At 36.4% G+C, this 5,348-nt stretch overlaps 1 long non-coding RNA gene across 1 annotated transcript; it reads right to left on the bottom strand.

Moving 5' to 3' along the window:
* Positions 1-411: 411 nt before the first annotated feature.
* Positions 412-2,235, bottom strand: LOC138171137 (uncharacterized). The gene is made up of 2 exons (XR_011170811.1): positions 1,990-2,235; positions 412-724 (listed from the first exon to the last, which is right to left on the bottom strand). It is a non-coding gene; the product is annotated as an uncharacterized lncRNA (long non-coding RNA).
* Between the last annotated feature and the right edge of the window lie 3,113 nt (positions 2,236-5,348).

Below are 5,348 nucleotides of genomic sequence, written 5' to 3'. Positions count from 1 at the left end.
CTCACGACTTCCAACAGAGGACACAGTCCACTATACCATGATGAAATGTTAGATACATGAAAACCAATATCACATTAATATATAATTTAAAGAAACTGCTATCAGTAGATTAAACGTGCTATGGCTTATTAACAAACATACATGGTCACTTTGAACTGGATTTATTTAAAGTCTGTTTCTTCTGGTCCCTACACTTAAAGTTGATGTTGTTTTATTGTAATAATGCTAATAAAAAGAGGGTTGGGGAGGCTAGGCAGTGCAGTGAATAGAGCACTGGCCCTGGAATCAGGAGGACCTGAGTTCAAATCCAGCCTCATACACAATACAAAAACTAGCCGTGTGACCTTGGGCAAGTCACTTAACCCCAATTGCTCTGCCTTCCCCCCTCCAAAAAAAGCAAAAACAAACAAATAAAAAGAGTATTGATGATTTATTTAAAACTAGTATATTGAATACTGATGTTCCATAAAGACCCCTCTTCTAGCTAAGCGTTTTTAAAGGCTCTACTGAAAAGGAAACTTTCTTTTTTGTGGATTCTGGCCAGCAAACTCCAGAAGCACCTTGGGGAAGACCATGCTTTATAATATTTCCAGCTGAAACTTGAAGGACAGGAGCAGGAATGGTGGCCGGTAATGGTGTGACTCAGAAAATTCAGGCAAGGTTTCTAGTACAGTTTTGCAGAAGAGTTTTGGCTTGCCTGTATTCTTAGGATGTTTGCCTATTGCTGAGAGGGAGAAAAAACAAATCACCTATTCGGCATATAATTCACATCTTTCCACTTTAGGTGGGCTACCAAAATGTTCAACCATTCACCTAATGTTGTCCTTTCAAAATCTAGAAAATAATCCCCCCAAATCCAAAAGCTGGTAGTAATTTTAACCTAGCTTTAAAACCCCCTGTTCCCTGCCCTCTGAGACTCATTGCTACTTGGAAAATATTGGCTTGCTGGAATCTTGCAAGTAGGAAAATTTATTCTTTGTGCTAATTCCTTTCCACTAATCATCATGGAATAGTAAATTGGACCTGGAAGATATGATCCTACAACCTCATCCCCTTTAAAGCCAAAATTGAAGTCCATTTAAGATAAATACAGAGTAGATGAAAGACAATCTTAGAGGGAAATCCAGAATTCTTTCCACTCTACCAGGTTTAACTTGAACTCTACCATGAATTATGAGTAGGTTTTCAACTGGGCCTTGAAGGATGGTTAGGCATCGGACAAGTGAAAAAGAATAATGGGGCTGGTGATGGTATTTCTGGGAGGGAGTATAGTGTGAAAAAAAAATTGGAAATGGAAATTCATGCTTCATATTAGGGTACAGTAAGTAGACCTGGCTGATTGACTGCATTAAAAGGAATGTAAGGAAAGGTAAAAAGGAATGTGGGAAAGGTAAGAAGGGATCAGATTATGAAAAACTTTGAATGCTTCAAGATGGGTGAGTACTATCCTTTGGTTATTGGTAGGCATTGGAGATTGAGCATGAAAGATTTAGAGTTGTTTCTTTCTAAAAAGTGGGACAAAATTCTAAAAATATGGGATAAAATTAATAAAGTAAGCAGTATAGGTCATGAGTAATTTTCCAGGCTTTAAAAAAAAATTTCTCTTAGCACTTAAGTGCTGTGTCAATGGGCAGTTAGGTGGTACAAAGTGCCAGCACTAGAGTCAGGAAGACTCATCTTCCTGAGTTCAAATCTGGCCTCGGACACTTACTAGCTGTGTAACCCTGGGCAAGTCACTTAACCTTGTTTGTCTCAGTTTCCTCAGGTACAACTGAAGCAACTAAACAACATAGAAATAACAGCCTTAAGGCCAAAAGGAACCTTTTTAGTCAAACGTAACTTCTTTGTAGACAGGGATTACTTTTCATTTTGGTTTTTTATCCCTAGCATTTTTTTTAATGCTTTCCACCTCATAGGAATTTAATGAGTGCTTTTTGAATTAGATTTATAGGTGAGAAAACTGCATCCCAAAGAAGTTAAATTCCTTACCCAACATTCCACAGGTACCAAATTTAGTACCAGGTACCAGTACACAGGTACCAGATTTCATCCATCAATAAGTATTTATTCAGCATGCCAGGCTCTATGCTAGTCCTGGAGATATGAAGAAGCGGAAGTCATACTTGACAGTAAGGAGTCCATGTTTTCATTTGCATCCTGGTCTTCTGTCTCTGATTCCAGCCTTGATCCCACAATTCCATGCTGTTAGTCACAGGGGAAGGCCTCAAAGGATTTGGACCTAAAAGGAATTTTAGAGATCAATTAGACCAATCATCTCTTTTTACATATGAGGAAATTGAAGCCCAGAAAGATTAAATGACTTGTGTATGTATGGCATAGGGTGTGTGTATACACACACACATATACATACATGTATAATGTTATATATGATATTTATGTGTTTTTATTAATTTATTAATGTGATTGTATCATGTGTGTCATATCATATTATATTGTATAATATCATATTATATTTATAATAGTATAGTATATTTATAACAAGTAAACAACAGAGACAGGATTTCAACTCAGGTTTTCTTTTCTTAAAGTCAGAACCTTTTTGTTTATACTACACTGAATAAATGCTGTTTAATTGATAATTGGTTGATTAATTGATATTTTGTCCAAGGCACTTTTATCTTCATTCCATGAATTACTTTATTTATTCTTTTCTTCTGAAAATTCAATTAGAAGTCACTTTGACCAAACATCTCTTTGTTTTTGACCCACTAAAAATTTCTCTTTTATAAATTATCCTTGTTCTAGTCCTCTTTGGGCTTTATAATATGATTGTGTGGAATTTTTCAGGGTTGTTACGGTCTTGTTGATATTTTAAAAATCTATTAAGTACTTGGATAAACAAATTATGGTACCTGAATGTAACTGAATATTACTGTGCTATAAGAAATGACCGGTGTGATTAATACAAAGAAGCTGGGAAAGATCCACATGAACTGATGCAGAGTGAAGTAAGCAGAGCCAGAAAAACAATATATACAATAACTATAACAATATAAATGAGAACAACTGCAAAAAATTCAAAAGTGAATGTTGCAAAATTATAAAGAAGAAGACCATGGTTCAGAAAAAAGAGATGAGAAGACACAACTATCACATATTGTGGCAGAGGTAGGAGGTCCACAAATATTGCTCATGGTACATGTTTTCAGATTTTCCAATATATTGATTCTTCATAAGCTGATGTGATATATGATTCAATATATGCTGATTCTTTTCCTTTTTTTCTGTCTTCAGAAAACTCCATAAGTCATATGAGATGGCACTCTGCAACTAAAAAGGTAAAGAATTCTAGAGGAAATTATGGTAATGTTAAGTAAAAAGACATCAATACAAACTTACTTATAGAAAATCTTTTACAACATTCGGTGTGGTTCAAAGGCTAATACTGATCGTAATATTAAAATGGAGTTCTGGGATGAAGGAGAAGCCAATGAGCAAAGGGCACTTCCAGTACAGGAAGTTGTGGAATGAAGTAAGTGAGTTTCCAGGGAGAAGAGTTTTCTGAGGCTTTGTGGAAAAAGACCTAGTGAGTCAAGAGTGCAAGCTAGAGAGGAATGAATCAAATGAAGAATCTTGACAATGGAGAATTTCCAAATTCATCAATAATTATGGCAAATCTACTTGGACATTAAGTGGTACTGTGTAAAAATAAAATCATGTGAAATGTCTGAAAACGTCTCCAATAGGATAAAGGAGATAACATAGGGAAAGAGTTTATAAGTACCATGCAAATATACTAAAATATTCAAATGGATTTAAGATCTCAGTGTTGTCTCAAATGATGCCTGCTCATCCTAAGTGCCTCCTGTTTATGTTCTCTTATAAATTTGCTTCCAGGATACCACCCAAGGTGCTGGGGATCTGCCTTGATTTCTTTTGATATTGTAAGTTTACAAGTAGGATATGTGCATGGGCTGCCCATTGGTGGCTCTCTCTTGCCACTTAACTGGCCCATCATCTTTTTCAATAATGCCTTTCTTTGATGACATCCTTTACTACAATTCCTCTTCATTCTCTTCCTTACTTGTTATGTGTTGAAGATAGCCCCAAATACCATACACTGCCCTATGGGTGAGTACTGACAATAAAAGTGAAAAAAAAGTGCACATATTAAAACCATGAATGAACAAGTCATTTTTATTACTAGTTTTGAAATCGCCATCTTTTGAAAGCATTTCTTAGATAAAGCAAAGTGTGAAGCACTGTGGCGGAACAATGGGAGAAGTGTAGATGGAAGAAATTCTTCTGCTTCCCACGACATGATACTCTGAAGTCAAAGGCTCCTTGAGAGGGTGAAGTCGGTTCTTCCTAGAACTTAAGTCATGGAAGTTGGCTTTAAAAGCTACATTTCTTGGAGATATTACATCTTTCACTTAAAATTTTATTGATGTTTCTCTGTAAAAGAAATATGAAGGTTAAATACTATGCATCCTCTGAAACTAGGCACAAATGGCTTGAGCATTCAGCAGTAATTCTTAACTTCTCTATCCCGCTCCATTTTGTTCCCTTCTCTCCCTTCTTTTTAAAACTTATATAGTTTGTTTTTACATTTCCTACATTTCTCAGTGTATTCTTTCCCCTCCCCTCCCAGAGAGCCCTTTCTTATTAGAAAAAATAAGAAGAGAGTGGGAGGAAATTCAGCAAAACTAAACCAGACATCTTCCCCCAATCTAATAGTGTTCCCCATCCATGGGTCCTCCACGACTTTGCAGAAATAGAAAAGATGTCTTCCCTTTTCTTTAGTATCAAGTGTTTTCATTATAATTCACAGTATTCAATTTAAGTCTTTATTATTTTTCCATTTGTAAGGTTGTTATTTATTCTGTTTCAATTTTTATCAATTCATAAAGTCCTTAGTATGTTTTTTTCTGTATTCATCGTTTCTCACAGTAGAGCAAAATTCCATTGTATCCATGAATGTTTAGCCATTCCCAAATTACTGGACATCTAACTTTGCTTCTATTTTCCGTCCTTTGGGTTCAGCAACAAGCTAAAGCTAATATAAACCTTCCCCAACAACCTCCCTACTAGCCTCTCTTTTCCCCCTCCTGGCTGGACACTGACCCTTTATTACCATTCCTGTGGGAGGGAAGCCTGATCTACTCCAACCCTTGGGCCTACGCTCACGAAAGATTGAACTGGTCTAGGTACCATCCTTCTCTGCCACATGGATATGGCCACTCAACACCACTTAGATGAACAAAGAGTCACAAATTACAAATTTTCCAGGATGAATTGCCACTCTGTTCCCTGCTTGTGTGCTCTCCAGACCCCCAGGGATTATCATTCCAGTGGGCAGTATGTAGTTGAATCTTCCTATATGTGTC

The sequence above is a fragment of the Petaurus breviceps genome, unplaced genomic scaffold (assembly GCF_028583685.1).
Source record: "Petaurus breviceps papuanus isolate PSGF00001 unplaced genomic scaffold, PetGlider_PUasm1.0 419, whole genome shotgun sequence".
Lineage (NCBI taxonomy): Eukaryota > Metazoa > Chordata > Mammalia > Diprotodontia > Petauridae > Petaurus > Petaurus breviceps.
This window is presented reverse-complemented; position numbering and strand designations above follow the sequence as displayed.